Below are 13693 nucleotides of genomic sequence, written 5' to 3' on the forward strand. Positions count from 1 at the left end.
AGCTACATATAAGTAGATGTCATATTTAGTAATTACTTTAGCACTGCCAGCTTATCCCTGTATGATTAAACAGATGGAGAATTGTAGCACAGTTTTTCCAGCTTCCCCTGGTGCAGTTTATAGAGCTGCCAAAGATAACCTAAGTACCTGAGAGGGTAGGTGCTGCAACAACATATTTCAAACTGATAAGTGATTTACCACACACGCCATATTTTGACCCAGTATTTAGATACTTTTCATCACCCTGAGTGGTTTCTTTCTTCTTCTGAAGGCTATAATAGATGACTCTTTAATGCTGGCTCTCTAGTGCAGCCTAGTGGAATCACTTCTATTTAAACATTCACACTGCAGAACCAAATACAGGAAAAGAGCTTTAAGAACAAGACAGCCTTACAATATTAGAAATATCTTTGGGAAAACGTTTATACTCATAGAAAGACCAATAGTTTAAAAAATTGTACTAAATTCCAGAAAAGAATTTCATTCTCAATTTCATTGTTTTGACTCCAAGTTCATTCCATGAAAGTATGAAAACCACTCAAAAATATGGCTATATTTTTATGTTAAGAAATTAAATAATTCAAAACAAGAAGTGCCACAGGTAATTTAAAGCTATTTGGTTTAATCAAACACTGTTTTAAACTATAATGTTTTACAATGTGAGGGCATCCAGACTAAACATCTTTCAGATTCATTTGATACATAGACAGTGAGAGACTGAGAATAATAACCTGTCTCCTCAGCCACTTGTGTGATAGTGTCTCAACTCACTGAGCTGTATGAGAAATTACAGCACTGAGATATTACATATGATTAAAGGCAAACCAAATAAATGGAACTATATTCAAAGTGTGATGTGTAGGGATAGCAAGGATCCTGTTTCAGATTGTATCACTTGTTTGCTCTGGTTGGAGGAAGGGAGAAAGATGAACCGATGTTTCGTGAAAGATCACTTTGCCATTCCACAGGTCAGAACAATATTTGTCTTTTTTTCAGTTATATATGAACATTAGGAGTGGAAGGAGTTAATTTAGTCCCTCAAGTCTGTTCTGCCATTTGACAAGTCAATGCTCATACCATTGTAACCTCAACTCCATTTTCCTGCCTACTTTCTCTTCCCTTTGACCAATTAATTCCCTTTGTCAATCAAGAAACTAATTTGGCCTTAAAATATTCAACATGCCTGCTTCAACTAGTCTCTGGGAAATTGAAATCCACTGACAATGGACTATCTGAGAGAAATAAAATTCTCATCTTTTTGGGAAACCCGATATTATGAAATTATGCTCCTTAGCTCTCCTTTAAAAGACAACATCTTGTCAGTCTTCTCCCTGTCAAGTTCCCTCAGAATCTTATATTTTTCAAAAGGTAGTCTCTCATTCTTCTAAACTCTAATGGATACAAACACAACTTGTTCAACTTTTACCCTTAATCCCTTCATCCCAGGAATCAGTCAGGTGAACATTCATTAAACTACTTCAATGATTCATTATTTATTTTATATTATCTTGTACAGCCTTTAGAAAGTATTATTTTCGATTACCTGGCATAAAAAAGGTGCAGTTTTCAGACCAATAGGTTTGTGTCATAAATCATGATCTTATTCTGCTATTATGAAGAGAAACTGTGTCTGTGCTCAGGAAATTGGGACTGACAGAAGATTGGCTCTTTCTCCTCTAAATCAGTGATGTGTCTTACTCTTTTTGGAAGGACCAGGAAAGAAGCTGGAAGAAAACAATGTCATTATAGAGTTATAGAGTCATACAGCACAGAAACAGACTAGTCCATGCTGAACATAATTCCAAACTAAACTAGTCTCAGCTGTCTATTCCTGGCCATTTCCCTCCAAACCAACCTAGTGCTTTAGTTTGGTATTTTTCACCAAGTACAATTGGTCTTTGGAATAGCTAACTGAAGGTGGCTTTTGGATAAGTATTTTAGAGTGATTCAAAGTCAAATTAGACAAACATTTTGAAGAAAAACACCTTATCGACAACTGCCTAGACAAAGAAAGTCAGTGTGGATGATTTAATGAAGCTGATTTTGCTCTTTCTCTGATACGGTCTTGGAACCAGAGCAGTGTAGTTTTTTTATATTCATTTATAGGATATGGACATCGCTGGCTGGTCAGTATTTACTGCCCATCCCTAGGTGCCCTTGAAAAGATGGTGATGAGCTGCCTTCTTAAACCACTGCAGTCCATGTGATATGGGTTGACCCACAGTGCAATTAGGGAGGGAATTCCAGGATTTGGACCCAGCAATAGTGAAGAAACTGCAATATATTTCCAAGTCAGGATGGTGAATGGTTTGGAGGGGAACTTTCAGGTGGTGGTATTCACTTGTATCTGCTGCCTCTGTCCTTCCAGATGGAAGTGGTCATGGGTTTGGAAGGTGTTGCCTGAGGATCCTTGGTGAATTTCTTCGGTGCACCTTGTAGATAGCACACACTGAGCTACTGAGCAACGGTGTTGGAGGGAATGGATGCTTGTGGATGCAGTGCCAATCAAGTGGCTGCTTTATCTGAAATGATGTCAAGTTTCTGGAGTGTTGTTGGAGCAGTATTCATTCAGGCAAGTGGGGAATATTCCATCAGTCTCCTGACTTGTGCCTTTGTGAACAGGCTTTGGGGCTCAGAAGTGAGTTACTCACCACAGTATTCCTAGCCTCTGACATGCTCTTGTAGCCACTGTGTTTATGTGGTGAGTCCAGTTGAGTTTCTGGTCAATGAAAACCCCCAGAATGTTGATAGTAGGGGTTTCAGTGATTGGAACAGTATTGAATATCAAGGAGTGGTAGTTAGATTGTCTCTTATCGGTGATAATGATAGCCTAGTATTTGCGTGGTGCAAATGTTACTTCCACTTGTCAGCCCAAGCCAGATTGTCCAGATCTTGTTGCATTTGAACATGGACTGCTTCAGTATCTGAGGAGTCAGAAATGGTGCTGAACAATGTGCAATCATCGGTGAATAACCTCACTTCTGAACTTATAATGGAGGAATGGTCATTGATGAAGCAAATGAAGATGGTTAGGTCGAGGACACCACCCTGAATGAACACCTGGAGAGATAAGGTGGAGCTGAAATGACTGACCACAACTATCTTCCTATCTGTCAGCTATGACTCTAATGACAGAGAGTTTGCCCCCTGATTCTAGTTTTGCAAGGGTTCCTTGATGCCACACTTGGTCAAATGCAACCTAGATGTCAAGTGCTGTCACTCCTATCTCACCTCTGGAATTCTGCTCTTCTGTCCATGTTTGAACCAAGGCTGTAATGGAGACAGGAGCTGAGTGGTCCTGGCAGAATCCAAACTGTGTGTCACTGAGCAGGTTATTGCTGAGCAGGTGCTGTTTGATAGCACTCTTGATGATACTTTCCATCATTTTGCTTTGCTGCACTTGTGAGAGGAACTCACACTGATGGAGGCATGACTAATTTTGTCAACTTTGGCACACACCATGGTAAGAATGAAGCAAATCATTCATCATCTTGTGTCACTGGAGCCAAGCTCTCTTGAACTACCCACTGTTGCTGGCCTGTGCAGACACCTCTGACAAGGCTGTCTTCAATCAGGATATCTTCTTGCTGTCATCAATAGGGAAATGTTAACTCTGTTTTCTCTCTCCATAGATGCTGCCAGACTTGCTGCATTTCTACAGCAATTTTTACTTTTCTAAAAAAGAATTACCCTCCCTTTCCAGCAGCCTTCAGGAGAACCTAAAGCATGGCACTACATTTTACCTGTATATCGTCTGACATCTCCAGGGATGAGCAGAAAGTGAGTGATGCTCCTGGGTTGGAGGGAATGAAGTGTTGTCCGGCTGCCTTTTAAATATGTCACTGGAAATTGGAGCCTGGGAGGTTTCGGAGGGAGCAGAATTTCCTGCCAACTTTTCAATAAGATTGTGCATTTTACCTATGTAATGAGCTGATAAGAACATAAGTGAGCGAGAAATCCCAAACCACCCCCTGCCCCTCCCATGCTTTGAGGTCTGTTGCCACACTTAGTCTCCAAAAGCAAAATTTCATCCCCTCTTCCTACCAGGTCAGCAGAATTAGAGGATGGTAGAACAATGATTTGCATGGCAAAGATATTCACACTGAAGGAGCTTTTCAACAACGACATTCAATATGATATCTACATAAAAGTCTTAAGATAATCACAGACTTTTTAAAGAGAGTTAAAATGTGTTTCTTTCAAAACACAAATTAAGTTCTTATTTTATATCAGATTATAAATAATTTCTTCATATTGTTACAGCCTTAGACAAGATATGGGACATTTCCCTATTCCTGTTCAGTTGTTTAATTAAAGTTGAGATGATTGGTTCTACAATTTACTCCTCCTTACATTGATTGTTCTTATTCTTGCTGTCCCTGTTGATCAGATGAGCAGGATTTTCTGACCAGAGAGCGTTTCTAGGAAAGGATGTCAATGTTGCATCTCAATTGATTTTCCTGAGGGTACATAACTCCCATTCCTTTCTCCAGCTAATCAAATCAAGTTTAACAACCCAATCTCATTGACTGTGAGTATAAGAGTTTCTGTCACTTGAAATCGGAAATGAGCTTTGATCTCAGTTATTTCTATTTCGTTACTGGTCTTTTTGCTGTGTCATTTCATAACAGATATGTAAATGTATCTCATGCTTGCTGATAACCAAAAAGGTACTCCACAATATTCTTATCAAAAGTCTGACATTGCAGTAAATACATCAGTTAATGTGACTAATGTGCACGAAACTCTTGGTATGTATATCGTTCTATGTACTCACAGCTATAGTCTACAAAAATACTTTGCATAACCCTCCTCACCAAGCCTATAAACTAAGTTGTAATTTTCAAATTTCATAAAATATTAGTTTGCAATTCGTGGGCTCCGGAAGATTTGCTGTTTTTTTGTTCTTGTAACTTGCAACACTTCTACAACGGTAACAAGATTCCTAAACAGGAAACTTCTTGTAGTTTTAATTAATCTCTCAAGAATTGAATTTGCTGATTATACAATAAACTACAAAATTAGTATGAAATACTACACAAGGTATGATTTCAGTGCCGTTGGGGTAGGTAAGGTTCCTCGTAAAGGTCAGCAAGTCAAGAGTTTGACAATGAGGTTGGAGTTTAATTACCAAGCAACTCACATAATATTAAGCAGCAACTTCCTCAAGAGAATAAATATACTATGTTACAGCCCATGACCAAGTAGAATGTAAATTGTCTGTGGAAGGAGAATGATCATCTGCCTGAAACAGCCAAAGACTCTCCCATGCCTCAGGGAGTCCAAGCCTTTAAGAGGTGAGTAGAGGGAGGATTAAAATCTTACATCACCTTAGCAACTAATTTCAAGAGTCTATTTTATTTGACTACGGGATGTGGGCATCACAGGCTAGACCACCATTTATTATGCATCTAAAATTGCACAGAGGCATTTAAAGGCAATCATTGCTGTGGGTCTCATGTCATGTAAGGACAACAGATTAATGACTGAACCAGATGGGCTTTCACAACAATCATCAGTGATCACCATTAGGCTAGCTTATAATTCCAGATATTTTTCTTTACTGAATTCAAATTCCACCGTCCAGAATGGTGCAATTGAAACTTATGTCCCCCAAACATTAAATTGGGATTGAGGATTATTAGACCAATGATATTACCACAACATCACCACCTCCCCTTGTTGCTCATTTATGGGATTACACAGGTAAGTCTAAGACCAGGAAACTGGATCTTCAATTTTCCATGTACACCTCAGGAAATATCCATGAAATGGGCAGATTCACAAAAATGGTATCAAGGCTTAAAGGGTCAAATTACAAGAATAGATTACAAGAAACGTGGTCTGGATACCTTTGGGTTGAGAAGGTTGAGGACAGATTTAACTGAAATGCATAAAATGATTAAAAATTTATAATGGAGATTTAGAAGAACTATTTCTTTTGGTTGGGAAATCCAGGACAAAAAGGAACCTATCATAAAACCAGAGCTAAATTTTCAATAATCAGGAAGAACATATCCACAAAAAGGCCAGTGGCCTTATGGCACTCTCTCCCCAAAGTGGATTCGAAGTCAAATGACATGTTCAAGACAGAATGATCTATTCTTCTTCCTATACCCTTGACTCTGTCTTTGCACAATAATAGATAAGCATCTTAAACCGACATGAAATTGAAATCTTAATTTGGAGGTGCCAGTGTTGGACTGGGGTGTACAGACTTAAAAAATCACACAAAACCAGATTTTACTCCAGCAGGTTGATTTGAAAGCACTAGCTTTCGGAGCACTGCTCCTTCATCAGGTGGATTATTAGGTTTGTCAGGTTCATCAATCACCTGATGAAGGAGCACCGCTCTGAAAGTTAGTGCTTTCAAATCAACCTGTTGGACTACAACCCGGTACTGTGTGTTTTTATCCATGAAATTGAAATTAACTTTAGGAGACTAACCATCTGACTGGGAATTTTTTAACAAGCTGATTTGTTCAAACAGCAAGGGACAAATTGCTCTCAGAATTTATCACCTCATCATATTCACCAGTACATTTAAACACACACACAGAAAATCTGTTGCACACCAAGTCTTTTTTTCACTTTAAATCTGATTTTCAATCACTATATGATCTGTATTGACTTCAGTCAGGCGTTCGACAAGGTTCCTCATGGTAGACTCATTAGCAAGATTAGATCACATGGAATACAGGGAGAACCAGCCATTTGGATACAAAACTGGCTCGAAGGTAGGAGACATGGTAATGGTGGGAAGTTGATTTTCAGACTGGAGGCCTGTGACCAGCAGTGTGCCACAAGTATCGGTGCTGAGTTCACTGCTTTTTGTCATTCATACAAATGATTTGGATGTAAACATAAGAGGTATGGTTATAGGTTTGCAGATGACACTAAAATTGTTGGTATAGTGGACAGCGAAGAAGGTTACCTCAGAGTACAACAGAATCTTGACCAAATGGGCCAATGGGCCAAGAGGTGGCAAATGGAGTTTAATTTAGATAAATGTGAGGTGCCGCATTTTGGAAAGGCAAATCAGGGCAGGACTTATATACTTAATCTTAAGGTCCTGGGGAGTATTGCTGAGCAAAAACACCTTGGAGTGCAGGTTCATAGTTCCTTGAAAATGGAGTCACAGGTAGAAACTATAGTGAAGACGTGTTTGGTATGATTACCTTTATAGGTCAGAGCATTGAGTATAGGAGTTGAGAGGTCATGTTGCAGGTGCACAGGACATTGTTTAGGCCACTTTTAGAATATTTTGTACAGTTCTGGTCTCCGTGCTATAGGAAGGATTTGTGAAACTTGAAAGGGTTCAGAAAAGATTTACAAGGATTTTGCCAGGGTTGGAGAGTTTGAGCTACCAGGAAAGGCTGAACACGCAGGTATCGTTTTCCCTGGAGCATCGGAGACTGAGGGAGGACCTTATAAAGGTTTATAAAACAACAAGGGGCATGGATAGAGTCAATAGACAAATTCTTTTTCATTTGGTGGGGAGTTTAAAACTAGAGGGAATAGATTTAAGGTGAGAGAGGAAAGAGATCTAACGGGCAACTTTTTCACACAGAGAGTGGTGTGTGCATGGAAAGAGTTGCCAGAGGAAGTGGTGGAGACTGGTACAATTACAATATTTAAAAGGCATTTGCATGGGTATGTGAATAGCAAGGGTTTAGAACGATAGGGGTCAAGTGTTGGCAAATGGGATTAGATTTATTTAGGATAACAGTCGGCATGGATGAGCTGGACTGAAGGGTCTGTTTCTGTGCTAACTGTATGACCATGACTGGTCTTCATATAAAATAATCAAATAATCAATGAGGAATAGAGGGTGATGAAAGGCTTTTGCCCGAAACGTCGATTTTCCTGCTCCTCGGATGCTGCTTGACTTGCTGTGCTTTTCCAGCACGACTCTGATCTAAACTTTGTTTTAAGTGGTTAAGTAAACAGTGATTCCTCATCTAGATTTTCTCATAAGAAGTAACATCCTCTCCACATCTGCCCTGTCAAAACTCATCAGAATTTTATATGCTTCAGTCAAGTCACCTTCCAAACTTCTGCAAATATGAATTGAGCCTGTCCAACCTTTCCTCACAAGGCAATCCACCTAATCCAGGTTGAAATAACTCCACAGAGGTCAGTATCCTGTCACTGTACATGTATGACACTAACTCAGCTAGCTCAGAGCTGTCTCCTACAGTGAACAGAACCTCTGACACACCTGTTCACATTCTTTATTTTATTCAAATTCTGTCACGGTGGGTTTTGAACCTGGGTCCCCAGAATATTGGGCGTATTTCTGGATTAACAGCCTAGCAACAATACCACTAGGCCATTGCTTCCCCTTGCACCTGTTTATATCTGTCAGCCAGGGCTCTCTGATTGGGCAAGATTAATAGCACCAATCAGGGAACTCACATTCTATGAAGTCCACCTGGCTGACCTCATTATGGTCATGTCACATTATTACTCCAATAAGTTTTCTCTGAACTGTCCTTCACACACTTACATCCTTCCCTAAATAAGGTAACTTATACATTGCACGGTACTCCTGACTGCAGCTGCCCTTTATGGTTTATTTTATTTCCCCCAACAAGCCAAAATGAACATAATTGGCTTCCTGTTTTACTAATGGGAACTTGGAGGCTCTGCTGGATGGATGGGGTAAGGGTGGTTACTGTCCATGGACCATGGCCTGAGATGTGGAGATGGTAAACTCAAGGAGTAGGTGGTGAGCTGGAGTCACCAGGGTCAGCGCTCTGATGTTCACATTGGCAATTGTCACCATTACATTTCTACCTGCAGGTGGACGATTGGAAAATTACTTATCCGCAAAGGAATAACATCATAATGAAATGTTAATACATGCCATGCAAATAAGCCTCCCACTACTCATTGGTGAGAATCTCACCTCGTCATTCAACTCCCAACTGTAAAATGTGACATTTTGCCCTTAACATTGAGAAGTTCCTCACTGGACTTCTCACTCCACTTTCCAAATGCTCTTGCAAGAGTCTTCACTGTTTGGAGGCTGGGAAGATTCTGCTACTGTTCATGGAGGAAAATGGCTTTAACATTGTCATTCTAGTGCTTGAACAGTAGCAACTGTTAGAAAAGTTATATGATACAACAAAACTAACTTGTTACATAACATAGATTACAATACAGAGTTCTCCTCTGAGCTACCCATTAACCTGACTTAGAAATACATCAATGTTCCTTCAATGTCGTTGTTCAAAATATCTTCTGAACAGCATTGTGTGTCCATCAACACAGGACTGCAGGATTTCAAGAAGACAGGTCATCATCACCTTCTCAAGAGCTCTGAGGGTCAGGCAATAAAAGTTGGCCCAGCCAACAAAGCTCACATCCCATGCAAAAATATATATTAAAAAGTAACTTATGGATTTTGAAGTCAGCTTTAAAGTATTTACATTTCAGTGGTCGCAGCCTCAACCCTCAAGAACACTCAAGTCCTTTATCAATTCATCCTAGGCAGGTTCTGGTCCACTCCTCCATAAAGATCAATGGAAAAATTCTCCCAAATGTGGAATATTTCCCTTACCTGGGGAGTCATCATTCTTCTCAGGCTAACAGCGATGTGATTATCCAACAATCTACAAGTGCCACCCTCAGATGTCTAGAATGAAGGCTTTGACAGCTATGATGTGAAAGCCAACAACAAGATTCTTGATTATGTGGTAATCAAATTTCAGTCTCTTCTCTATGGCTCTGAAACCTTGACTGTGCATGGGCACATCTCAACGCCCTGGAGAAATACCATCAACATTGTTTGAGATGAATTCTCTGCATCAGCTGGGATGACAAGGATTCCTCAAGAAATTCAGCATTGATGTCAATGTATAGGAGACCTTCCTTCAGAAGAAACTGAATCCGAGGAATCTTCTGCATGAAGAGTCACAATTCTTTGAGAATACCTGTTGACAAGAGGAAATATGGAAAAGGAACTGGAGAAGGTAAAGGACCCTGAAACAGCTGCCTAATGTGTGGTTGGAAATGTGGCTCTAGAATTAGGTTCATCAGCCAGGCAACAACCCATCAAACCCAGGATCAATGACAGAAAATTTCCTAGGCGGACAATAATACTCATTAGTTAGTGGTTGTCACTGCTGAAGTGATGCCCACATACCCTTTGTGTGCTGCCAGGCAGCCACCTCTGTTTTGACCCACCCACCCCACCCCCAAAGGATCTGCGGCGTGAATGAGCAGGGCAAGCAACATGAAGCTTCAACCAATTAAACTGACACACTGAGACACACAGAGTAGAAGTACAAATTACAATTGTGTGCAGTGTGCAGGGAAATGGGTAAAGGTAGGAGAATAGCTCCAGATAAGAGAGATTGTGCATGTATGATAGGCCAGATGGCCTCCTTCTGCACCATGATAATTCTGTGATTATCTGTAATACGGATTGCACAATCAGATTGGCACGGGAAGCATGGATAGTGGCTTCATGTTTCCCACAGAGAGACTGACCAGAACTGGAAGATACAGCTCAAAAATCACAGGCCTTCCAGTTAAGATTTCTTTTCTCAGGTGTTCGGGGTTTTTGGAACTCTCTTCCCTATAAAGCAGTGTAAACAGATTCATTCATTGTTTTTGAAGTAGAAGTAGGTAAATTCTTGATTAAATAGGGAGTCAAGAGTGGACCTGTGGAGTTGAGGCCAAAAATCAGACCCACCAAGACTTTATGGAGTGATGAAGGTATGTTCATATGTACTAAGGGAGAAATAAAATAAAGATTGTTTAAATGTCTTCAGCAACAATTCAGCTCTAAATGAATGCAACTCCATACTTGTAAAATTGCATCTTCAATAATAGAGGTTGCTTGATAATAATAATTATTTGTCACACTATTAAATCAACTACACCTGAATGCAACAGTGCCAATTTTACTTGGTTTTAATGGATATCTGATAATACGTCCTTCAATATTACAAACTGAAATGGATTTCTATGCTAAGATCCTCAGTAATATTGTTGACAGCTTATGATGTACTAGTTTGTCTTTTTGATTGCAATTTCTACATTTAACTGGACATGTGCATACTCCAGATGTTTTAGCGTTCCATAATCTTGTGGATCACTGATAGGTTCATCACCCATGTTATTACAAAATCCAAGTCTAGCTAACTCATTCTATGCTGCTGCTAACGTGGTACAGTCCCGTGGTACTGTTTACTAATAGGGCCAATTTCACCCTGTTCTTCGTTATCTTCCATATCTGTTATTGGTAAAGTTCATCTTTCATCCAACTGCTTGGCAAAACCCAAACCCAAATAGAACCAATCCACTTTAAACAGGAATAATGTACTTTGGAAAAAGTAGAAAACTGACAGGTAAAGGAAAGGAACTGTATCTTAGGGAGGAATTTCCGCTGTCGGGTTGTAAACACTGCTGTCTGGCAGTGCTGTAGGTCAGACGTTTACACTGAGCATGTCAGTCTTGTGGCTTTCCTATGGATTGTGAATTAATGGCCAAAGCAGGCTATCAGGCAGTTAAGTCCGTGAGCAGAAGCTGCTCTCTTCAACCTCTTTTACAGTTCAGCTGAACCATGGATTTTGCAGCTAAGCCACTGTGGTGATGGGGGTAGCCTCTTTACGGGCTGGTCAGCAGTGCTTGCAGCACCTGAATAAAGAGGACCAATGGGTCTGTGTGGAGCACTAGTCTCCCTGGTCTGCTGCTTGGGGGCTGCTTCCAGGCACCTGAACTGCTCCCTTGTGCCAGCAATAACCTGGAAGCCAATTAGAAAATCCCGGTCAGCCCCCTTTATGTGGTTTTTAATAAGCCATGTGCTGGTTCCTCCCAACCTGTCTCTGCCAAGACATCCTGGGAGTGGGGTGGAGCCAAGGAATAAGTATAACTGTTGACAAGGCTATATTTGGCTTCAGCCTGCCTTGTGTTCCAGCCACACCAAGACCTTAAATACAAGCCTGTGGAGTTCATCTCACACAAAAATGGGGCGGCACGGTGGCACAGTGGCACAGTGGTTAGCACTGCTGCCTCACAGCGCCTGAGACCCGGGTTCAATTCCCGACTCAGGCGACTGACTGTGTGGAGTTTGCACGTTCTCCCCGTGTCTGCGTGGGTTTCCTCCGGGTGCTCCGGTTTCCTCGCACAGTCTAAAGATGTGCGGGTCAGGTGAATTGGCCATGCTAAATTGCCTGTAGTGTTAGGTGAGGGGTAAATGTAAGGGTATGGATGGGTTGCGCTTCAGCGGGTCGGTGTGGACTTGTTGGGCCGAAGGGCCTGTTTCCACACTGTAACTAATCTAATCTAAAAAATCATTTTACAGTCTGATCTCCTCAACTTAATAATCTGATCAATGACAGAGTCTCGAATAGGTGTCCTGCATTTTCAATTTCAAAAAATATTCATGTGCTTGTAGATAAACAATGGCAATGGATGAAGAAACAGAATGTCAGATGCTGAGTGCTCATTCCCTACTTTTAAAAGCACCATACGCATCCTAATTCAGACAATGTCCTTTTATCAGGAATCATGCAGAAAGGATGCAAAGATTACAGGAGCTGCAAAGGAACAACACCACTGCAATGTCATTAATGTAACGAACCACTTGAGTCATTGTTGGTGTTTAGTCTAGGAGTAGACAATTTCAAATTAAGTCATTGGGTCTAAATATTGATCGTTATTTGATTATTATTTTATTGCTATGAAGAAAGGTTAGAAATCTTTAATAAAAAGGAATACTTAATTGTTGATTCATTAATTTTTCAGCTTTTTAACAAACATTTGCAGCATTGCAACAAAAGACATTCCTTTTTTTAAAAAAAAGAGATTACTGATATTCTTACCAATTCTCATTAATAAGTACCAAAGAGAACAAACTATACTTTTAAAAAAAGCTTTGCAAGGAAACCTATTTAAACATTATAGTTTAAATGGAAGTTATTGTTGCACTGAGCCTTTAACTGGGTCCAATTCTGTGATAATTTACTTTAAATACCAAAACAATGCAGTATTCACATTTAATTTTGCTTCAGTTCTATATAAATAGAAATTTTTAAAAAAACTCTGCAGCAGCTGGCATTGTAATGTGACAGTGTCACTGCACTAGCTATCACATTGTTGGGTTCTCCCCTGTTTGCAAATCTGATAATGTGTGTCTGGCAAAAACCTTTTACTGGATGACAATACCCCTTTTGTGGCTGGGGTGAGTAATTAGAGTGAAAAATGATGACAGATGTGTTTCAGAGCTTAACACCAGTTCTGAAGCAATAAAACATGGGAGTGACAAGTTATGCAGAATAAACCCAAATTCACTGCAATACTCTCCACGGTTGTTAGATATCAATTCTGTTTATTTGAAAAAGCTGTTGCCTTACAATGTAATAACTGATTACCTCCTTCATTAACTAAAACATGGCACGTATAGGTTGTACTAAGGTCATAAATACAAAGAAAGACATTGTACACCATCCCTTTTACACCAACATAAAATATTATGTAAGGGTGGAAGAGGCTGATCACCTGTCGTGCATATTTTCCCACTAACTATTCCCCAGACTCAGCCTCCTCCTCAAACGGTGGACACAGTGCCTCTCAACAGGAAGTCCTTGCTGGTAATCTTTCCCAGTAACAGTCTATTCATACATGACTGACACCCGCTTGATTCACTATGCAGATCACATCTCAGCCCACAGGGAAGCAG

Source organism: Hemiscyllium ocellatum, chromosome 3 (assembly GCF_020745735.1).
Source record: "Hemiscyllium ocellatum isolate sHemOce1 chromosome 3, sHemOce1.pat.X.cur, whole genome shotgun sequence".
Classification (NCBI taxonomy): domain Eukaryota; kingdom Metazoa; phylum Chordata; class Chondrichthyes; order Orectolobiformes; family Hemiscylliidae; genus Hemiscyllium; species Hemiscyllium ocellatum.